Raw genomic sequence first — 25,281 nt, forward strand, 5'->3', positions numbered from 1 at the left:
TTATTTAAAATTTTAAAAAACATGAATGCCTGATACCTAAAGGAAACATTTTTGTTTTGGATCAAACAAAACATGTTTTGACCTAAAACAATATTTTTTCAACTACTCGATTTACCAAAAATTTTGAGAAACCTTGTTTTCAGTTTGACCTGGAACAATTTTTTTTTTCAAAATTGCCAATAAACCAAAAAATCCATTATTCACCCAGCTCTACTTGCAAAGTAGCCAAAACAGGGTACAGAATCAATAGCTTGCATTTTTAAAAGCCCCTAGAATATATATACATTATAGACATTAACTGGTCCCAACTCTCCTCCTTTCACATGAGTGATTTCTGTTTCCTTTCTTTGTTTTGTACAAAAGCAGACTTAATTTGTGACTAGCTTCTGCATGAATCATTGCTTGGTATTGTACCATGTGCCAAACATTCTGAAATATTATATTGGGCCCCTATAAAAAAAAATCTGTACATCTTATCAAAGCCATGCACAAGTCTAAGCAGCAAAGATAAAAGCACCATTTGCTAAAGAGAATACTTCCAGGCACATTGTTACAGTCTTTACAAATTGTTATTGCAATTCTTATTATGATTATTAAATATTTATATTACATTAGCTCTCAAAGGATCCATTCAGAATCAGGGCCCCATTTTGCTAAGTGCTGTATAAAATCAGAGGTAAATATATTCTGTGTGCCAAAGAGTCTACAGTTTGAAGACAAACCATGTATAAAGGGAGGAGGAGATGGAGGCAATGAAATATTTACCATTTGTATTATAGCGGAAGTGGCAATCTTCCCGTTTTTAGATTTCCTGGCATTTGCTCTCCGTACACAGTCACTACTCAATTTACTTTAGTTTTATAATTACATAAATGTTGACTTCCCCCAACTGCCCCTCACCTACTGACCCAAGTCCCCTTAGCCTAGCAATTGAAGTGACTTGTTGTAAGCACCAGGGGTGAAGTTAGTCTCAAGGAGAAATGTGAGGGAGTAGGAGAGGGTGTCCTCATGCATCAGGTGGGTGACTGCTTGAAATCATCACAGTCCATCAGTGTAGTGATGTTGTTTATGAAGACAATGCTTGTGTCATCCTGGTTTGGTGGATGGTTGGTTTGCCAAGATGGACAACCTGGCTGTGAGTTTATCAACGCTGTGTGTTTGGACACACTGGGCTGCCTGAAAACCAGTTGGGGTTCACAATAGATTTCAAGGTTTCAAAATCAGTTTTTGTTCTGATGCAAAAAGTAAATGAAACCTCTTGAAATTTTTTCACCCAAACAAACCCACATGAGTACAAGGGAGACCAAAGGAGCTAATAGCCTGGTGCCTAAGTCACTTGCCTGGGGTCTGGGAGATCAGGTTCAAGTCTCTGCTTGAAATCTGCATGCTCCAGGCAAGTGCTCTAGCTAGCCAGCAGGCTATTGGCATCCCAGGTTAGTGTCCTGACCACTGGGCTGTAGTGTCTCTGTCTCTCACGCCCTGTGAATATTTATACAATGTGGAACTGCTCCAGCTGGAGCAATTGAGAGACGGACTCTCTGTACAGGTGGTTCCGCAGCCATTACGGAGAGGGATAGAGACCTGCATCCAACCCAAACTCACTGGAACGAGACTACAAGTGCTGGGTCTGGGTTGGGTTGGGTGGCAAAACAACCGAACCCTCTTGGGCTTGGGCTAGGTCAGCTCTCCTCCTCCTGCCTGTGGGGTTGGTATTGGGGTGTCAGTATGTTCTGCTTCTCCCAGCCACCACCACCTCACTGGGCTGTGTTCCAGGATATGCTCGCCAAGGAGTGGCAGCTCCTCTCACTCCACAGCATGCACAGAGGACATCAAGGGGCAGTGGATGGCAGCCACGTAGCCACTGGTGCACTGACTCTAAGCAGGAGGAGGACGGCCCACCTCAGGGGCAGGAGGTAGTGGCAACTGTGGCAACTCAGGTTTGGGGAGAAGGGTGGGATTAGGTCTGCATGAGACCTAAAATTAGGCCGGGGCAGACTGCTGATGTGGGAGACCTGGGTTCCAGTCCATGCTCTGCTTTATTCTAACCACCAGGCTATTGCCTACGCTGATCTCTCTCTTTGTCTCTCATTTTGAACTGCTATTCCATCCTGGACCCAAGAAACCTTCCAGATGAAATTTTTATTGAAATCAAAACATTTTGGTTGTGACAAAACAGCACTTTTTGATTCGGAAAAAAGTTTTGTCAAATTTTTCAACCAGGTAAGCACGGCCTGGAGCCTGCACACCTGAGCCTCCCCCCGTGCCCCAATCTCCTGCCCCAGACCTGATTCCCCCTCCTGCCCTCCAAATCCCTTGACCCAGCCCCAAGCACCCTCCTGCACCCCAAACCTCTCATCCCCACCCCAGAGCCTGCAGCCCCAGCCAGAGCCATGACCCCCCCCATGCCCCAAACCCCTGCCCCAGCCCTGATCCCCCTCCTGCCCTCAATCCAAGCCCGGAGCACCCTCCTACACCCCAAACTCCTCATACCCAGCTGGAGCCCTCACACCACCCTCTTCGCACCCCAAGCCGGAGCCCCCTCCCGCAACCTGAACTCCTCATTTCGGCCCCACCCCAGAGCCAGCACCCCTTCCACACCCCAACCCCATTTTGTGAGCATTCTTGGCCCTCCGTACAATGTCTATTCCCAGATGTGGCCCTCGGGCCAAAAAGTTTGCCCACCCCTGCTGTTTAAGCTTTTTTAAAATATACATTTGGAAGGAATCAGTTTTGTCATTTTAAAAGTTAGGGCTAGACAATAAAAAATAGAGATTTACCATTTGCATTGATTTAGGTTTCCTGTAACTTTAAAAAGTCTTCACTTCAAAATGTATATATTTTGTTAATTTGGCAGAACTAAATGTTCCCCTACTTCTCCGACCGACAGGGTTTTCCTCTAATAAAATGAGAGGATATTTTTTCTCTAAATGTTTGTTTAAACCTAACCCTCCTTTTAGGAAAAACTGCAAACTGTGCCAACTTAGTGACCAATGCTACAGTCCCTGTGCACCCAAAACTCTTCCTTTGGCTTCAGTGGGAGTTGGAGGTATACAGACTAGGCCCTATCTGACTGTTTTCCAATGTACATAATCCACTAAGAAATAGGATTAGTCAGTCCAGGTGAGACCCATTTTCTGACTTCAGAGCCATCAAATAGCAATTATTGTCATGTAGATCAACCTTTAGCCCACACTTGTATTAGGCATGAGTAGCTGGGTACGAAGGACTTTGATTGTTAACTACCACAGTACATTTTATTTAATTATGGGAAAGAAAAAAAAAGCAAACTGTACAACTTTCTAGATCAGTCAGCATAAAAATCTCAAGCTACGCTAAATGCCTGGACTTGCATGTGCACGCAAGCTGTCTGTTTTTTCCTAACCTATGATTTTGTCTTCCATGTGTGCCACAGGTTCTCAATAAACTAGGATGATAATAGTTGTTAATACCTACCTCTTATACAGAAATCAGTAGATCTCAAAACGTTTTACAAAGAAGATGGGTATCCCTATTCCAGTGTTTATAGGTGGGAAAACAGGCATTGGGAGGGAGGGGAAGTGACTTCCCCAAGGTCACCAAGCAGGCCATTAATAAGAATCAGAATGATAAGGATGAATATCAAGCTGCCTTGGAGAAAGAACATGGGAAACCATTGTAATAGACTAGTGTTTCTAATCATACTTTAAGAAAATAATTGTATTAAAATCATGGGCTTGTGTATTGTAGTGTAACAATGTGATGTGCCAGAGCGTGAATATGCATGAGCAATGCACTAATGCTCCCTTCTAGAAATAGTACTGGAGTTATGAAAGACTCATTACACAGTTGTTTAAACACTGATGCTTTGAAAATTAACTCAGGCGGGGGGGGGAGGGGAATCATTCCCAAGTTCTATTTCCACACTTGTACTAATATTCTTAACTGTGCAGTAATTGAAATAATCTGATATTGGAACAGATCTCTCCTCAAGGTGCTTTCTGTAGGAAAAGAAGGCTTCATGTAAATTTCCTTTTTTTAAAAAACCAAAAATGGATTTGCAGTAGCTACTCATTTCACAGTTTGTTTTGAAGGGAGCATAGACTTAGGCAGTCTGCCACTGCCAGTCTTTAGGACAGTGTCTTCTCTATGCTTCGTGGCATCTACCTATCCTCGCTTTTCACATCTCACAGTGATTTAACTGTACTCTTCCAAATGTACTTCAGCAGTTTCAAAGTCTCTAATTTTTCTTTTCCACTGAGGATTAATTCATTTAAGAAGTTCCCAACTCACTTGCAGGTCATTTTTCCCTTTAGCTTGGAACAGTTTCCAATTTTTCATCACTAAATCTAGCATGGAACATCAACTCATTTCAGAAACTGCATCCATGACTGGTTTGGTGCTGAAAAATTACTTTAAGCAAGAAGTACCTGAACACTCACTCATCAGAAATCAGCCAAAACAAAAACCTGCTGTGCCCTTATTTAGTAAGAGAACTGGATGGGTCGATTCTTCTTATCCAAAAGAGATAATATTTTCTATTTGTGTGTTCTTCAGAGTTCTTACTTGAATAAATTAGGGCTGTCGATTAATCGCAGTTAACTCACATGATTAACTTTAAAAAATTAATCGCGATTAATCGCAGTTTTAATTACACTGTTAAACAATAGAATACCAATTGAAATGTATTAAATATTTTGGATGTTTTTCTACATTTTCATAGATATTGTATTCTGTGTTGTAATTGAAACCAATGTGTATATTATTTTTATTACAAATATTTGCACTATAAAAATGATAAGAAATAGTATTTTTCAATTCACCTCATACAAGTACTGTAGTGCAGTCTTTGTCGTGAAAGTGCAACTTACAAATGTAGATTTGTGTGTTATATAACTGCACTCAAAAACAAAACAATGTAAAACTTCAGAGCCTACAAGTCCACTCAGTCCTACTTCTTGTTCAGCCAATCGCTAAGACAAACAGGTTTGTTCACATTTACAGGATATAATGCTGCTTTCTTCTTATTTACAATGTCACCAGAAAGTGAGAACAGGCATTTGCATGGCACTTCTGTAGCCAGCATTACAAGGTATTTACATGCCAGATATGCTAAACATTTGTATGCCCCTTCATGCTTCAGCCATCATTCCAGAGGACATGCTTCCATGCTGATGACGCTCATTAAAAAAATAATGCGTTAATTAAATTTGTGACTGAACTCCTTGAGGGAGAATTGTATGTCCTCTGCTCTGTTTTACCCACATTCTGCCAGATATTTCATGTTATAGCAGTCTCGGATGATGACCCAGCACATGTTCATTTTAAGAACACTTTCACTCCAGATTTCACAAAATGCAAAGAAAGTACCAATATGACATTTCTAAAGATAGCTACAGCTCTCAACCCAAGGTTTAAGAATCTGCAGTGCCTTCCAAAATCTGACAGGGATGAGGTGTGGAGCATGCTTTCAGACGTCTTAAAAGAGCAACACTCCGATGCGGAAACTACAGAACTGGAATCACAAAAAGGAAAATCAACCTTGTGCTGGTGGCATCTGACTCAGATAATGAAAATGAACATGTGTCGATCTGCACTGCTTTGGATTCTTATTGAGCAGAACCCGTCATCAGCATGGACATACATCCCCTGGAATGGTGGTTGAAGCATGAAGGGACATATGAATCTTTAGTGTATTTGGCACATAAATATCTTGCAAGTCCGGCTACAACAGTGCCATGCGAATGTCTTTTCTCACTCCAGATAACATTGTAAACAAGAACCAGGCAGTATTATCTCCTGCAAATGTAAACAAACTTGTTTGTCCGAACGATTGGCTTAATAAGAAGTAGGACTGAGTGGAGTTGCAGGCTCTAAGATTTTACATTGTTTCATTTTTGAATACAGGTTTTTTTGTACATAATTCTAGATTTGTAAGTTCAACTTTCATGATAGAGATTGCACTATAGTACTTGTATTAGGTGAATTGAAAAATACTGTTTCTGGGTTTTTTTTACAGTGCAAATACTTGTAATCAAAAATAAATACAAAGTGAGCACTGTACACTTTGTATTCTGTGTTGTGATTGAAATCAATATATTTGAAAATGTAGAAAACATCAAAAAATATTTAAATAAATGGTGTTCTATTATTGTTTTACAGTGCCATTAATCACGATTTTTTTTAATCGCTTGACAGACCTAGAATAAATACTTGGTTTACATATATTATTTTAACAAGAGGCACCAGTTATGGAGAAATTCTGGAAAATGGAGCTGGTGTTTTCCTACAAAGTGGTTTTGTTGCCGTTGTGGGACACTGCCAGCACCAGAAGAGTAGGGGTCTGACTGTAATGCTCAGTACTATTACTTTTGTTTTACTGGAGGGAAGATCCTTTGGCATGTAATTTCTCTCTCCTAAGAGAAGTGAAATGGTGGCCACTCTTCTTCAGTGAATTACAACTGTTTAGGGAAACCCAACTGATATTAACAGCGAACATAGGGTTTTCAGAAGAGATTGTAAAAAAACACTTGTATTCTAATTGTGGTCAAGCTACTATTGTATCCAGTCTCAAGCATCCTGGAGTATGTTCTGATATGGTAGGACATAGTCATACATTAACAAGTTTCTTTAACTGGTTGCCCACATTACCAGCAGTTACCACACTGGTATAAATGTGCAGTAGGAAGAAGTTTCAGCAGCATCTGAGATAGTATACTGTGGTAAATGATAGCTTTTTAATGGTGACTACTGAAATACACTGAGTACTGCCAAAGGAATGTGAGAAACTCTGAAAAGTAATGTTGGACTATCTACTTAACTGTAAAATGAACAAGAATTTAGCACTCAGATATTAGTGACAGGTGCTACATAGCAGGTAAATAGGGTCATAGAGAAGCATGGATCAAGTGACCAGGAACTGTTTGAATTCAGCATAGAGTATATGGAAATTATGTTTTCAACAAAACAAATGTGGAGAATAAAAAATCGTGACCATGTAGTGATGGGAAGTATTAACATCCGTGAGTGTTAAAAGGAACTGGAAGGTCCAGGACAATCCAAAGTGCAACCAGGCAGTAGATTACAATTTGGCTGCAGATGAATACAAGGAATAGGGAGGTGAATATCAGGAAACATTTTCAAACAATGAGAACTATTAGGCTTCAGTATAATTTCCCAGGGGAAGTGGCAAAACTCTTTGGCTTGAATCATTTACAATTAGACTAGATAAAGCATTTGAGTATATACTTTAGAGAGGGATCCTGAATTAAGGGACTGAAGATATGATCCACAACACACTTTTCCATCTAATGAGAGTAGTACTGGTGCTTTCTATTAAGAATACTACTTTATTCCTCCTAAGGATACATTTTGCAGATTTAGAAACTTAATTTTGTTACTATACCTTGCCTTATTCCACTGTCAAGGATCCTTTGCTTGTGTGAGGTGGATTAGAGCAATTGGTACCTGTCCGTTTCTGGGACAAACACATCCTAAACAGCAGCGTAGTTTTTGTGCTTTCAGTTTTATTACAAGGAATCCTTGCTAATCCTTTTCCTGTCTCCCTCTAGAGGGCAGCTGCTTCCCTCATACAGAGTTGTTTCAATCCTGGCCAATGTTTTCTGTTTGCCATTTTACATTTCATGACATTACAGAATTTGTGGGATTTCAACTCTCACCACCAGATGCAGAGGGCTGGTGCAGTATTGATTCATAACATATTAGCTTCTCCAGCCTTCTGGATGTATCAGCTAAGGGTCAGATGTCATTCCACAGCTACAGAGCTGCAGCCAGAAATCAGGAGTTTTGCACTCTTAATAGAATGTGTATTGGCATCTGTATTGATGTAAACAATAGGACTCAACATGGTGTCCAGTTTCACCAGGTGTGACAATATCTCACAGTATCTTAGCTGCTATTATCAAATAGGTCAAACTAGATGATCACAATGGTCCCTTCTGGCCTTGGAACCTATGAATATCAACACATCACTTGCTTAGAAGATGTATATTAAGAAGGGAGAAAAATCAAGTTTCCAGTTTTCTTAAGATTCCATGCCAACAGTGTCTAATCATTGTTATAGCCTAGGATTTTTATTGACTTCTCAGACATTGGTTAGTGGATGGCACATTATAATATCTTAATATACAACACTACTTATTTTTGAAAAGGCAGTGGGAGGCCATGACTAAAGCTCCAGCTGTGCAAAGTGATATGTGCAGGTGCAAGGGTCTGTCTATGCTCGTCCCATTACAGATTCAGCAGGTTTATATTGTATCTACATCTATATAGAGACGCTTGTTTTATTGGTGAAGTATATTACCTATGCTGCATAAAGAGATTTTATGTGAAAAGTGTGATATAAGAACTAAGTGGTAGCATGATTTTTATTATTATTTTTGTATCTCCAGTTCATTCCTGCACTCCAAAACTCCATGATCGATAGCACATTGTTATTGTGTCAACTTGATCGAAATAAATCTTCTTAAAAATCATCTCACATGGTGTGACACTACGCCCAATGTTCTTCACAGAGATATTGTTATGATATGAATACGGCATAACTAAGATGTGTTTTATGCAAGATGGGTCGTGAGGTATCATTGGAAAGGTTATGTGCTGCATCTGAGGGTGCTAAAGGAGTTGGTGGATGTGATTGCAGAGCCATTGGCCATTATCTTTGAAAACTCATGGCGATTGGGGGAGGTCCCGGATGACTAGAAAAAGGCTAATGTAGTGCCCATCTTTAAAAAAGGGAAGAAGGAAGATCCAAGGAACTACAGGCCAGTCAGCCGCATCTCAGTCCCTGGAAAAATCATGGAGCAGATCCTGAAGGAATCAATTTTGAAGCACTTAGAGGAGAGGAAAGTGATCAGGAACAGTCAGCATGGATTCACCAAGGGCAAGTCATACCTGACTAACCTAATTGCCTTCTATGATGAGATAACTGGCTCTGTGGATGAGGGGAAAGCAGTGGACATGTTATTCTTTGACTTTAGCAAAGCTTTTGATACAGTCTCCCATAGTATTCTTGACAGCAAGTTAAAGAAGTATGGGCTGGACTATAAGGTGGATAGAAAGCTGGCTAAATCGTCAGGCTCAACGAGTAGTGATAAATGGCTCCATGTCTAGTTGGCAGCCGGTATCAAGTGGAGTGCCCCAAGGGTCGGTCCTGGGGCCAGTTTTGTTCAATATCTTCATTAATGATCTGGAAGATGGCGTGGATTGCACCCTCATCAAGTTTGCAGTTGGCACTAAACTGGGAGGAGCGGTAGATATGCTGGAGGTTAGGGATAGGATACAGAGGGACCTAGAGTAGAGGATTGGGCCAAAAGAAATCTGATGAGGTTCAACAAGGACAAGTGCAGAGTCCTGCACTTAGGACAGAAGAATCCCATGCACTGCTACAGACTAGGGACCGAATGGCTAGGCAGCAGTTCTGCAGAAAAGGACCTAAGGGTTACAGTGGATGAGAAGCTGGATATGAGTCAACAGTGTGCCCTTGTTGCCAAGAAGGCTAACTGCATTTTGGGCTGTATAAGTAGGAGCATTGCCAGCAGATCGAGGGACATGATTGTTCCCCTCTATCCGGCATTGGTGAGGCCTCATCTGGAGTACTGTGTTCAGTTTTGGGACCCACACTAGAAGAAGGATGTGAAAAAATTGGAAAGAATCCAGCAGAGGGCAACAAAAATGATTAGAGGGCTGGAGCACATGACTTATGAGGAGAGGCTGAGTGAACTGGGATTATTTAGTCTTCCGAAGAGACGAATGAGGGGGGATTTGATAGCTGCTTTCAACTACCTGAAAGGGGGTTGCAAAGAGGATGGATCTAGACTGTTCTGAGTGGTACCAGAAGACAGAACAAGGAGTAATGGTCTCAAGTTGCAGTGAGTGAGGTTTAGGTTGGATATTAGGAAAAACTTTTTCACTAGGGGGGTGGTAAAGCACTGGAATGGGTTACCTAGGGAGGTGGTGGAATCGCCTTCCTTAGAGGTTTTTAAGGTCAGGCTTGAGAAAGCCCTAGCTGGGATGATTTAGTTGGGGATTGGTCCTGCTTTGAGCAGGGGGTTGGACTAGATGACCTCCTGAGGTCCCTTCCAACCCTGATATTCTATGATTCCCACCTTCCTGGGAAATCTTCCTGAGGATTTATGGCTGCTTTGACACTGCAGGGTCATGTGATCATGTCACCTGGTACTGGACTCCATCTTGGATTACTAGTATTTTTCCACTAATATGGGGTGGGGATCAAACTGGGAAACAAAAGATTCCCTCCATATGTAAATCCTATTTAAGGCAGGGAAGTGAGTTAATCAGGATTCCTTCTTCACTGAATCCCCGCCCAGGATGACTGCTGGAAACATCTAAGAAACAAAGAGAAAGGAGGGGAGAAGGACAGAGCCCAACCTGGAAAAAGTGTCTGGCCTGTGAAAGAAATGCATAAAACAACATTTAGGGTGAGAAATTACTACTTGTAACCACCTGCTAAACCCAGGGTTATGAGTTCTATCCTTGAGGGGGCCATTTAGGGATCTGGGACAAAAATTGGAGATTGGTCCTGCATTGAGCAGGGGTTTGGACTAGATGACCTCCTGAGGTCCCTTCCAACCCGGATATTCTATGATTCTTTAATGTGTTAAGCTTAGTTTGCATGTTTGTTTTATTTGCTCAGTAATCTGCTTTGATCTGTTTGCTATTCCTTATAATCACTTAATCTATCTTTTGTAGCTAATAAACTTGTTTTGTTTTCTCTAAACCCAGTTTGTAGAATCCATAACTGGGGGGGCAAAAAACTGTGCATATCTTCTGCACATTGAGGGAGGGAGCGAATTTCATGAGCTTATGCTGTACAGTTTTCTGAGCGGAGCAAGACAATACAATTTTGTGTTTACTCTCCAGAGGGGGTGTGCACTTGAGTGCTGGGCAAATCCCTAGCTGAGGGCTTGTCTACACTGGCAATGTTAAAGCGCTGCCATGGCAATGCTTTAATGTGGCTTGTGTAGTCGCGACACAGCGCTGGGAGAGAGCTCTTCCAGCGCTCTAAAAAAACCACCTCCATGAGGGGCGTAGCTGGCAACATGGCTCCCAGCGCTGGTGCACTGTGTATACTGGCCCATTACAGCGCTGAAACTTGCAGTGCTCAGGGGGGTGTTTTTTCACACCCCAGGCCTGAAAGTTGCAGTGCTGTGAGGTGCCAGTGTAGACAAGCCCTGAATCTTCCCATGCAGAGCTCATCTGTCTTTCTGTGTCTCTTTCTGTAGTTGGGTGTGTCCCTACCTGTGTGCACTGGAGGAGGCGGCTTGAGGGCCTGGCTCAGCAGGACAGTGTAAGGGAGCCCAGGTTGTTGGAACAGGCAGGCTCAGTGGTACCCCAGTACATCAGGTGGCACCCCAGGAGTGAGGGGAGGTGGGTAACCCTTCACACATGGTTTATCTGTGCTGGCTTTAATTGTTCATGATCCAGAAGTTTGTAAGGTTCTCCACAATGGAAGTTTCAAAGAGTATGGCATCTAACACATTAACATCATCCTTGTTTGTGATAGTGAGTCCATTTTAGCACTGAATTATCAGTTCTGTTGACTGAAAAAAGATTCTTTGTGGCAGTGGGGAAGTCTCTTGAATGATGCAGTTTTCCTAAAGCTTTTGCTACTGGCAAAAGACTGTCTTAAAGTTCCTTTAATCACAGGGTCATAAAAAATGCCTGTGTTCTTAATAAAAGTAGGATATGTGCATAAGGGCAATAGAAATGCTATAAACAGAAAAGACTGATTTAGAGAGAGAGCTATCTAATATCCAGAAAAGACTGTGACTCATTATTAGACCAAATTGTACTTGCAGATAAAGATCGCTGAATTTCTTGGTACAGCAAAACTTTCAACCAGAAATGGAGTTATAATTAATTAAAAGAATCAAACAGCTTCTTTCAGTCTCCAATCTGATTCATTAGGTGAGCAGGACCTAATAAAGGACGATCTTAATTTTCTGGGTTCTGGGGAGAAGTTGGGAATCCTTATTTTGCATTATATTCTGAAACGAAGAATTAAATCCGCATTTTTCTGTCTCTAGAGAATGTTTTGGCACTGACTTTTTTTTTTTTTCAAATAAATGCAACTTACATGCAACGATTACGTAGGTCCAATTTTATTCTACTTCAATCTTAAAATAAATGCAGAAACTCCTTTTCTGCTCGTGGTCTCTACGGTTCCAAACTCCTCTTCTGTTTATAGTCCATTTAACCCAGTAACACAACACAAACAGTAGGTGAAAAAATTATAAATTTTTTAATCGTTTGACTTAGTGCCAGATTGTCCACGGCCTAAAGCTTGTTGCTTTAATACACTTTACTTTAATACACTGGATCATTATATCGTATGTTGCAATTATTATATGAACTGCCATTTATCTCAGTGCCGAAATAGCATAAAATAACCACCAGATGCTACAGTAGGCTTTGGCCAACTACATGTATTTTACGTTAGAGGCTACTTGCAATGATTTAAAGGGTGTAATAGATGAAAATATCAACCAATCTTTTCTTGCAGTGGGGACGGACCCCCTCCCCCATTAAATGAAAAGGCAACACTTATAGTATAACAGAAGATAGCCCTCTTCTGAGAGTGAAAAGGCTCTTGTATTCACTCTGCTAGCCTTTAATAGAATACTCCCCAGCCCTCTGAGATAGCATATTCTCTGCTGAACTGTGGCCTGATTAATACTGAAACCCTTTCAAACAGAAAAATGAGGCAAAATTATACATCACAGAGTTCACCAAAAAAATCCCTCACAAAGCTATCAGGACTCTACATCCTCCTCCTCCTCAACATAGTTCTAACCTCCTTCAGGACCTCTGAACAGATACCTGATGAATGGAATTTCAGCTTTAAATAACAAATTGTTAACTGGATGCTTTGGGATTAATTCCAAATTCATGCCAAGACTGAAGCTTAAGTGTTTAAGAAATGTCATGGTTGTTGCAAGCCATACTGTACTTTACTTTTTGCCAGATGTTCTCTAGAAAGTAAAACAGATTACTTTTAAATGGAGCCACCTGTACCAAAGTAATTAATGACTGCAAGGGGGGCTGACACTCATCAAGAAGGTTAAACCAATCGAAAGACAACAGCAAATAACTAATGGTATATCTTTACTACCAGATTGGTCAAAGCCTAGCCGGCCAGGTGTGTCATTAGTACATTAATTTAAGATAGACTATGCAGCAACTCAGCAGCCTCTGTAGTTTGGAAATAGAGATGAATCCAAATCACAATGTTTTAAAGCTAACTTTCCCATAGTTTAGGGTGATCAGATCCTGGTATCTTAGAATGAGCTAACTGGAAACTGACTTAACCTAGTTTATGAGAATAATGTCACTGGTTACAGGATGGCCTAATTTTAATTCAGGTGGTTAAGAATCTGGATTCCCTTGAACACAGGGATAGGTTGAAAGCTCATAGATATAATTTGCATTTTATTATCTGCAAGTTGAGGCACAGTGAGCACCATTTCCTGTCCACATTTGTCACTTCACTTTGATTGTGGTGCTTTGACTTTTAAGGACAGGAAGATAGTGGTTACTAAAAGCACTAGCTTGGTGAACATTCCATTTTGAGCAGTGTATGGTGTCATTTGGAGACTTGACATGAGGAAGAGTATTTTGCTTAGGTAAAAGATTATTTGCCTATACAAACTGCCGTCTCCTTGCTTCCTTTCTCCTGTCACAAGCATACAGCTAGATTCTGATACCTTGAACCATGCTCAGTATCACCTTTCTCTGTAAGTGGTCCCACTGAAGTCAATAAGATTACTTGTGGATTTGAGAGGTATTCAACATGAGTATGGAGATCTAATCCCCAGCGTTCACTTTCAGTAAGAAATAGGCAGAATATTTGTGGCATCAGATTTAAAAATAAAACCTCAACCAACCAAATACAAATATCTGAATAAAAGGTGTTTTCGAAAATACATTTTTTCTTCCTATGGGAGGAGGGGTTGTAGAAGGAGTTTTGAGAGGCAGCAAGTCATGCAGGGGAAAGGCTACTCTGTCCATGGTTTCCATAAATCAAGATGAAAATCTCTATATCATGTAAAATGTTATCAAGGGAAAAAGACTCTTAAAGATTAAACCTTTTCATCGTTTGTATCAGGGCAGGCACCACACCTCTTGAGGCCAAAGGGGGGTTATTTGGACTCTTCTTGCAGTTTATCTGATGATTGCTCATGTCTGCCTGCATTAGATATCAGACCCCACACAGCAGCAATAGTAGAGATATAGATATGTTCAATACAAACTCGTCTGGAGTTTTTACATAACCTTTTGAGGGCTGGGCTTCTGGCATTGGTGGGATCCTTTTGGGCTGAGCTCCTAGAATATCAGTATTCAGTGCACCTTCTGCCTCTCCTAAACCTCATTGCACTCAATCTGCTTCCATTGCAGTTGCTCTTCTAATCTGTGGCACCTTGCTGCTTCCCTGCTCTTTTCCTTCCTGAACCAGGATGTTAAAGTGACTTTTTGTCTTTCTGGTGAGACACATCCTCATCCCAGAGCCACCAATGCCTTCTCTCCTAATTCTGATGTACGTGGGGAATATTAACACCTATCTTGCACTCATTGCTACCTGCCCTTCTAGGACACTGAATCCTGCTTTCATTTAGCCTGAATGCATCTGATCCAGCGTGACAGTGGACAGGATTAATCAGATAAATTGGTATCTAGTATTAATATGTCTACAATGCTAATTCACTTCATTTATCATCTGCACTTAAAAGTACTTGAGAATCAAAGAGACAAGGTTTGGTTGGACTGGGACTGGATCTGAACTAGGCTTAGGTTAGGCAGCAGGTATAAAACCATATACAGTTTAAAGTTCAGGGTTAGGACTCAAGTACACTTCAATCTCATGAATTTTTCTCATGAGGATACAGCCCAATGCCAGAAATATTATAAGATCAGTTTCCATCGTGAGACTTTGGGTATATCAAAAGTGAAACCAATGTCCCTTCTGGTTTTAGATACAACCTGGAACCCAAATTACGAGACAGGTAAATCTGAGGAGTCTAATCTGAAATTTTGAGAAATTCCAAGGTGTTTGTCTGAGGTGTTTCTGGTTTTGATGCAACTTCACCAGAAAGCTAATGTTGTACAGGATATCACTCAGAAGCTGCAACAATGATTTCAAATGCAAGTAACTTTATCGTGCAAACCACATGGTTCAATTTTGCATTTATAGGGGGGCTTTCATCCCTTTTTTTAGCTTCCCTTTTTGCTAGTTCTCTCACCATGACCAAACCTGAAGCTACCAGCTGTTACTGTAACAGTTGTGTGGTCAATTAGCGTACAATGCTTTGAAGAACCAAATACGACAGTCCTGCAAAGAACAGTTAAATGTGACTCGCAATTATTGCTCATAACTGAATCGTCTCACCCCATTGTCCTTAAATGAACTGGTAAAGGACCAATGCACTTTCTGTAACTCATAACAAATCATATTTTAATCAGAAATGAGCATTAAGGGACTGCCACAGACTTAGCTGGGTTTTGTGGTTTTTCTTTCTCTCACCCTTTTGTATAATTCTACTAATAACCCCTTTTCACACTGGGGATTAGGAGCTTTTTTTTAATGCTTCTTGCTCTCACATTTCAAACATGATTTGTTTGGCCAATGTGGACCAGATGCAACCACTTAAAACCAACAATGGCTGGGCAAATGATTGTGTTTAAATGGTGATATCCATGTTTTAAAACTAATTCCTATTTGATGGTACCTGAAGTCTGATTCTTAAAGGTGACCAGCAAACTATTATTAATTTATTCTTGATTTTTTTTTTACATGGGGGAGGGATTCTGCTTGTTTTTTTCTTCAGAATTATCAGGTATGTCAGCTCAAGTTTTGCTAAGGAGGGATGGAAGAGGGTAGATCTCAGAAGATGTTAGCTCTTGCATCTTAATCGAAGGAAGGAGTTTGAATGTTTAGCAAAGATTTCCTTTCTCCAGAATCTAGGTATTAATGTTAAATAGGTTTTAAAAACAAACAAAAAACCCAAAGTTTTAATTAGTCTAATTTATTACTTTAATTTATTTTTGCCTTCCCATCTCTGTTCTGTTGTTCATATTTCACTCTTTTGGTCCTTAGGATGCCATTTCACTAATTCTCCAATCATGCTAGCATTTGTCAGGCCAGACTGGCCATGAATTTCTAACATAAATGCTGGGGGAGAGGGGAGGAAAGAGTCATCTTAAAACAAAAAACAAAAAAACCCAGCCACCTACACACACTTTTCAAGCCTTCTTTATTCACTGTAAAATAGTTATAAAGGGCATAGACCCAGTTTTCCTGCCCCTGCCCCTTGAAATAATCTTTAACATTAAGTCTAGGAATGCTGTTCTTATCATAATTTGCTCTCTCTCTTCTCCAGGGCCATGATCCATTATAATGATTGTTTAATTTAAAAATTGTATTGTTCAAATAGCTGTGAGCAGCACCTGCATTGCTGAAGCTAGCACCCTCTCGCATGGTATACTTTCGCCTTGTTTGAGGATAATCTGCTTTGTATTAGATCCAGACTTGTTCTGGATCTGTTGTCAAAACTCGAAGTTTGATTCTGGAGCAAAATTGGAAAGATTTGTATTTGAATTTACCTACTGATTGATACTTTTACAAACTGTGGGTTTGCGGAGCTTTTGTATGGAGCTGTTTAAGGCATCTTGAGGGTGACTTTTGTAACCACATGCAGTACAGAAAGCTTCCAAATGGCCTGATCAGAGTGTTCCTAGTTCCTGTGCCTAGTTTTAAGCTTGCTTCCCTATTGAAGGGCCAACCCAGTGATGGAATCCCAGTTTACAACCAAGACTGTAAGCTCTTTGGGGCAAAGATTGTCTTTTTATTCAATATGTGTACAGCACCTAGCACTGGGGCCTCTGATGGGCACCTCTAGGTGCTACTGCAATACCAACAAATAACAATATGGCCACATGTTACAAGGCTGTTTCATGCTATCTATCTTGGTGTTACATCCACAGAGGTTACACAGTGCAATCCTAATACATTTCCTTGTTCCCTTGGCAGAGGCATCTGGGCATTTTCCCTGCCCTAGTAAGCACACACATTTACCCCTTGCGGACACTAACCCTTTTTATGCTCTCTTATCTCCTCACGGTTTTTGGCTGCTGAAGTATGCAGCGTAGCTGTTGGGGTGTCTGGTCTCTCCGCTGTGCAAGGGCAGGGGAAGTTGCTTGTGTGGGAGAATGAGCTGACATTACCTCATCCTGATTTGCATCATGCTGATGTAGCAGCTTGATAAGAAGGCGCATGCAGAGGGAAACACCACTCTGGACCTGTCAACAATAGCTCTGCCAACCTTTGAGTTGGCTTCTCTCACTTTTGCTCTATAGGAAGTTATGTGTGAGCCCCTTGCTCCTACTTGACCTATTTTGTTGAGGATTACTTTCTTTTGGAAGATAAAAGGTCTAATTCCCCTCTCTCTAATGTAGGCTTTACATGTGCAATTTCATTTCCTGCTGTGGAGCTCCTCCTGGTTTGCAAAGGAGAAGGCTGAAAATGTACTGCTCTTCTCAGAGTTTCAGGGAGCACAACTTTATGGGTGCTCCAGAGTCTTTCTAGGGTATCAGGGAGCTATTTTGGTACAAGCCCTATACACCATGCCCCATTTATTTACCAACTCAGAAGCTCCCAGTAATGAAATACAATACATTTTCAACTAAGTAAGCACCCAAACTAAAATGGGCACCCACACTATAGGACAGTTCAGAAGAGGAAGAAAAAATAGACAATCCAAATAGAAGGTCGGGATGAACTCACGGAGGCAGAAAGAACTTACACAAACTGGAATTCAACTAGGTCACCCTATCTCTTACAATATATGCCAGCAGAACTTTAATGACCACACGTGGTCGGTCAGAACCCCAATTTTATGTCTCCTCTGAATGACTGTATCTCAGGCAACATGATTATCCACCAATATCATGGAGCTGGAGCATCAGCTCAGTGCTGATGTAAGAAAATAAGAGTCCCATCTACAACCTTTCCAGCACTTGGGTGGTTTTTTCCAGCAATTAATTTGCTGGATGTCTCCCAGACCCCAGTGCTGCTTGGCTGTGAGATCTAATAGTATGGTGATAGGCTGGCTGGTGAAGTTTAAATGATAAATATTCTCAAGTGAATTTAAAGCAGCTTCTTGGGCCATTACCACCTGGTGCTATATTTATCCTAATGCTGACACATCTTTAAATAGGCTTGGCTGTTACAGGCTCTCTGTTTAAAGGATTTTCCATGATTACTGTCATGAAATGCAGTATTTGCAAACCTGTTTCAAAAATAACAAAGCCCTCCTCTAAATAGTTCTTTGATCTTACAGAATTTCTTCTGCCAAGAAACTGTTGCGGAAGACATGTCCTTTTCTATGATGGCCCTATTATTTCTCTCCTGTAAGCACTGCTTCTATTTTTATTTCCTTGGGTTTATTATTTGAGGGGTTACTGCCAATTCACCTCTCATGCCATCCTTAGTGTCAAAATAACACTATGAATTATGGTTTCACCTACTCGTGTGGGATCCACAGCTGGATTATTAATGGGATGCCTGGTTGCAAAGTGGGTGATTTAAAGCTATAACATTTTTCCCTTTGCTTGCTCTTCTCACTTTTATTTGGCTCCTGTTAATTTATGATGATGATGGATGCACCCATAATCACAAGAGTTCTATATAGCACTGTTGGCAGCTGTTCGCACTGAAGCTGCATGCATGAACCAAAAGCTGTCCGCCAGAGCAGAACTACAGCTCCATGGCTATCCGCTAACCTGCCCCAGTGGTTAAAGGGATGGGAATATTTCTCACGCTTTCCAAAAAAAAAAAAAAAAAGGTGCTTTAACCTATCATTTTAATTGTACTATATTTTAATGAGGCTAATATTGCCAGGTGATCTCTGGATACAAACTTGCATTAGCAGTACAACATAATTGGACTTCAGGTACCGTCAAACATAAACCATTACCGCCACAAATGACCTTGAGTCTGGCCTATCTGTAGAGAACCCATTCAAGATGTACCAGACACAGCCCTTTGTGGGGGTTATTTTAGCACACCCGTCTAATGAAAGGAGAAGAGACTATCCTGTGTGGGCCCTGTCATGCTCCCATTATGGTTTGTGGGAGTCGCTTTATGTTGTACAACGTAACAAAAAGGCTAGTTGCGCTTCTAGAACACCTTCTCTCTCAGGACCTCACAGCACATTTGAAGCAGTAGAGCTACGTAAGCAGTAGTAACCCCCTCGCTGAAAGAGAAACCCCAGAGGCATGGACAGGTTATGGCGCAGATGTCGGGAAACACAAGGGCTGTGTAGGGACAGTTCAGCTGCTGCTGTTAGCCTTCCCAAAGGAAGTGGGGAGCTGGTGGAGCACAGAGGAGTGGGCACGGCATCCTCCAGTCCCCAAAGTGCTGGGAAGCTTTGTTTCTTCTTCTCCATGTGGAAATATAGTCTATTCCCGATTCCAGTGCTGCCACTAAGACATATTATTCAATCTGATGCCCATTTTCTTCATCTCTCACAAGTGGCCAGGATGGAAATGAGCCTTTCATTCCACTTTCAAACAGCCAGTATCAACAGCGTGATTTTCATTAGTTCCTCTGTATCTTTCTGTGAGCCTAGACGTTCTGTTTTGTTAACCACATGCAATTTAATTTTGCTGTCAGCACAGGTCGTGAGCACTGCTCTATGCTTTCACAGTCTTGAATCTAAACTTTTCCCTGGCTTTATATAAACACATGGTTTTGCTTAGTACTAGCTAAAGAGCTACAAGTTGTATGTCTCAAATATGTATCTGCCAAAGTAAGTAATTTCTGCTGTGAATTTTAACAATGAAAGCCCATGGTCATTGGTTTTCCTGTGTATAGATTTGCCAGCTGCTGGTTTCCAACATTCACTGATATTTTCTTTGTCTCTAATCAAGACATTGTCATATTTAATTAGGGAGTCTATTCTTTGACACTGAGATGTTGGATGCTCTTGTATCCAGGGTGATAGAGGGAAAAGACCCAAAGGGCACAATTCAGGGCCAGATCCGGGTCAGCCTCTGCATGAGTGCACAAGGGCACAGAAAGACACAACCTTTGCTTCCACTGGGGAGCTCAGTCTCTGCTGCCTTCTAGCACCCTTGTAGGTGCTGAGTAAGAACAGGACAATGATCCCATCACCCTGCACCAATGCATGGAGCTGTTAGGACACAGAGCAGAGAACATGCTGCATCCTCTCCAACAGTGGTGAGCTATTGCTCCGGTGTGTGCTCCCTAGGGGCAATTCTGGCCAGCTCCAGTCACAAAGCAGCCCTTTCACATGCCCATGTAGCACATGTGAGGGTGTCCAGGGCAGAGTTATGCTTTGAAAGGAGCTTTAACTTGATATCTCATTCTGTGGCCACAGCGTTATGGGTGGAAATGGAAATGGTACAAACTGTATCATGTAGCTGTCTAGTCACTTGAATTGCAGGTGATCTGAGGGCCATTTCCAATCATCATCCCCCACATGAGGGACCCAGTACCAATTATAGTGCAGGCTGCTTAAAAAGGAAGGGGATCCCGAGAGAGTTGGTCCAATTATTAAATAACATTTCTGAAACCTCAGTTTGGCGGTAAGGAAGACAAACCTGGGTATAAATGGCTTACTGTGTCTTGAGTGATCCTTGTGCATCTTTTGTATTAAGAATATAAGAATGGCCATACTGGGTCAGACCAAAAGTCCATCCAGCCCAGTATCCTGTCTACTGACAATGGCCAATGCCAAGTGCCTCAGAGGGAGTTAACCTAACAGGTAATGATCAATTAAGTTTAATTTATTTTTATGTAACAGGCCCTTTGGAAAAACTTTACAGAATTTAACAAAAAGTAACTCATTGGTTTTGGACCATCTTATACTTTTTCCCCACTGTAATAATTTATGGGATGGTTCCAAAAGCCTATAGGAAGGATGAGTGTAATCTTTACTAACCCTTACAGGATTTTAGAGTGACTTCCATAGAACTACAGTGGCTTCATATCTATTATGCTATCAGACTTCTCCATAAAAAGGTTGGTTGATACATTCACTATTAAAATAAGACTGACAAAAAGCTATCTGTCTAAGGTATTTACATAACCTCCATTAACCTGCTATGTGAACATCCCACAATCTTTTTTTATTCTCAAACACCCCTATGGTACAGTTCTAGCATCCCCATTTTACAGATGGGGAACACAGAGGGTATGTCTACACTGCAATCAAAAGCCTGTGCTAGCTGACTTGGGCAAATGGGCAATTTAATTGTGGTGTAGATGTTTGGTCGCAGGCAGGAGCCCGGGCTCTAGGACCCTATGAGGTGGGAGGGTCACAGAGGTCAGTCTGCAGCCCAAGCCTGATCGTCTACACTGCAATTAAATACCCCTATTAGCCTGAGCCCTACCTGCGTGAGTCAGCTGGCACGGGCCAGTCATGAGTGTCTAATTGCAGTGCCGACATAGCCAGAAAGACTTAAGGATTTGTCCAAGATCACATAAGAGTCTGTGATGGAGAAGAGACTTGAACACAGATCTCCCAAGGCCCCGGCTAGTGCCCTAATCACTAGTCCTTCCTTCCTCATCCTCTGGCTATAAAGTGGCAGGATATAGGTAGTTTTTCCAAGCACTGAGCAGTGTAGGCAATGTGAAACTGGGTTTTTTTTATTATTATTATTATTGGATATTTCATTCAGAAATGGACATGTAGGTTAACAAGGACAAAATCTGTGATAAATGTCAAAACACATTCTTGTCTTCCTGTCTGTAGATCAGTTGTGCGTGGTGGGCACTATAGCTTTATTTCCATCCACATCCTTGGTTTAGACATGTTGGAAGGGTAATAGCTGGAAGGCATTAATTTTGTTTATGGTTCAAGTCAACAATTCTCCATAAATCCTGCAGTGAAGAATTTTAAGTGTTTTGCATCATGACATATCAAAATTACAGTCTTAAAGTCTGTTTAAATGAGTTTCACTTAAGATGAGATTAAATTTATAACACTCGGGGAAAGGATTTTACTGTCTTTAAAAAAAAAAATCCTCATTGCTGAACTGTCCAAAACCCTATGGAAATATAACAGATCAGACTGTGCAGAGTAGACTTTGAAACCACTTTGTACAAGCAACATATACAAACCAATCAATTAAGAAACAGTTATTTCCCCTTGATTGTCTTCTGCATTAACCCCTTATACTATATCTCAACTGTGACCAAATGCACCCCTGTATTCACACACTATTGTAATAACTTTACACAAAATGGGCCTTTTAAGGTATCATTTGAAAACTGATTCCTCACTCTTCAATATCATGGTGAAATGTATGTAATGATATGGTGTGCAAAGGAATTAAATTCCCCCTTTATAATGTTAAAGGGACATGTTCAAACTCATGTTAGGCACAACTGGTCAAGCAGATCTTAAACAAAGGGATATGTGGTTACCTCAATTTACATATAAGCAGTAAACAGTCCTGAAAAGAGAAAAGAAAGGAGACAAAGAAAATCTGAATCTCAGCACACACAGGTGAAAGAAAACAGCAGGGAAGCATCTTTCTTACTAGACTCTTTCTTACTTTCTTACTAGTTTCCTTCTGCTTAGCTGAATAGAATTTTATGAGGGGGGATGAACTATAAAAGTGAGGGACAAATACCCCAAGGGATCTCTCTCCCTTTCTATCTCCCTTTTTGTACGTGAGGAGACAAAAGAAACAGCTGTTGGGGCTTTGGGGGAGGGGTCCTGATGTGAAAAGTTTGGTCAGTAATGCCAAAGGATTGGTAAGGACTCTACCTTAAATGAAGTATAGTTTGTGAAGCTGGGCACTAGGAAGTGTTTAACCTTCATTTTTCTTGTAACCATTTCTGACTTTTATCCCTCATTACTTGTATTCACTTAAAATCTATCTCTTTGTAGTTAAACAAACTTGTTTTATTCTTTAACTGAAATTAACCCAGTGTGTTTAAGTTAGATGGTCTGGGTAACTCCAGTTAAGGTGGCAAGTTGTTGTATATTGTTCTCTTAAAGGGACAATGGACAGACCTAATATCCCTGGACTGTCCAGGAGAGGTCTGGGCAGTATAAGACACATTTTGGGGGGAAATCGGGGACTTGGAGTCTGTTGGGTTCATCTGGCAGAAGTAACCGAGGCTGGTAAAAGACTGCATGTAAACCAAGTGTGGCTGGCAAGCTGCAGTTACACACAGATACTCAGGGTGTGGCTTGCATGCTGGAAGGCTGTCTGTGAGTGGCCCAGGTGGGAGCTACTGCAGTAAGGCATTCAGAGCAGGGGTGACCCAGACCCGCACTGGCCTGGATTGCGTCCCATAATGTCACATTAACCTTCATATAATTAGGTACAAAACTGCATTTAAAACTATGTAGGTTTCAAATCAAGCACTCAAAAGTTAGGCATTGCCAGTATTTAGGTTACCCAGGCAACCTTAACTACTACTCACTTTTTCCATGAGACCCAGCCTCATTCAGTGCACAGAATGGAAAATAGTAATTTTCAACTGTCTTTAACTCAACTAAATCTGAATAGAATCTCATGGAACAAAGAAAAAGCATATCTCTAGCCCAAGGGCTTTCTCCCTTTCAGATTTCAAAGGCCTGCTGCAAACAATGGATGTAGTAGAGCGTCTCAAAAAATGTCACAAGACTCTTAAAATGGAAAGTGTTATGCAACAGAGGTTATTACCAGCTCCTTCTATAGTAAAAAAAGAGGACATTTAACACTTGGGAGACTAGGCACTCCTCAACTGCAGACTGGCTAACTGCCAGGCTTAAGTTGGCCACTACAGGCACTGGTTAAGAGCTGCACAAAGAAACCTATTTGCATTCCACAACAAGTTATACTGATCCTGCAACACCCAGGAGGGGCTATGCTACACGTTCTTGAGTGCCATCTAATATTAACTATTTCCATGTACAGACATTGAGCACACTCAGAACATCTGCCAGCTGGAAACATTGGGACAAGTTTGAGTCTCAGCCTGCAGTGAATGACACCTGGCCCGAACATCCTACTTGGAACCCTTGACCTGCCCTCTCTGTATGAACTGCCTAATCCCCATCCTCATTCCAGGAAGCAGGCAACATGCAGTGAACCATTGGCAGTGAGCCCAGAGTAGCTCTGTATGGGCAAGTGGGACCAGCACCAGCCGAAAATCATGTAGGGAGTGGATAATCTGCCCTTGAGGGTGCAGCCCCTTTTCTAACAGGAGGGGTATATAGTTCGGGTGTAACTGGGAGGGGACGTATCCTTTCTTCTTAGAGAAGGAAGGGGCCAGGAATGGGAATTCTGACCGTGATCTTCCTAGCGGGGAGCTGGAGGAAGACTTTGTTTTGTTTGGCAGATCCACAGAGCATAATGTCCCTTATCTCTCAGCACCTTCCATTTCCATTCTACAGCCTGATTCTGGCAAGCCTCTGCTTGGTTGTGCAAGCAGGGAAAGGCATAAGGAGCTTTCCCTTCCCTTGCTCCCCTGAATAGGGGCTAGTCAGGATCATGCTGAGGGTTGACCTACACTTCAGCTGGGGCCTTGCTTCCCATGGTGGGTAGACAGATGTGCTAGCTCAGCTCGAGCTAGTGCACTAAAAAGAGCGGTGTGGGCAGTGGCTCGGGCTAGCTGCCTGAGTGCATACCCAGGTGTTGGGTGGGTTTGTACTTGGATGACTAGCCTGAGCTGCTGCCATAGCCACACTGCTATTTTTACCAGGCTAGCTTAAGCAAAGCTAGCATGTTTGTCTACCTGTGTTAGGAAGCACGCTTCCCGCTGCTGTGCAGACGTACCATAAGAGCATAGCACCTGCTTCCTTCTGAGGCTTCTGCAGGCAATAAGTGCTCAGAAAGAGGAGGAAAGGAATGAGGGTAAGTCTATGGTCCCTACCCAATCTGTTCCACACCAGCCAATGGAGCTGGGCTAGGGAAGGATGCTGCACCCTCTTCTAGGGTGGTGCAACAGGTGCACTGGTGCATGCTTTTGGAGAGCCCCTGCGAGGAATTCTGACTGATTTAGCTAGAATTCTAGACATGTCCAAATGCCGGGGGACCCCTCCAGCACTGCTAATGGTGCACAGGACAGCAGCTAGGCCTTTGTGTATAGGCAGAGTATCTGAGTGCCCACAAGTCTTGTTCTTAGGGTGGAAACTCTCAATATCTACCCAGCCCTACATATAACCTGCTCTAAAATCAATATTCTCTTGAAAATGAAAAATCTACCGTCTGTCACAAAACAAGTGGTATAACATGGTCATAACTGCA

This window comes from Natator depressus, chromosome 9 (genome assembly GCF_965152275.1).
Source record: "Natator depressus isolate rNatDep1 chromosome 9, rNatDep2.hap1, whole genome shotgun sequence".
Taxonomy (NCBI): Eukaryota; Metazoa; Chordata; order Testudines; family Cheloniidae; genus Natator; species Natator depressus.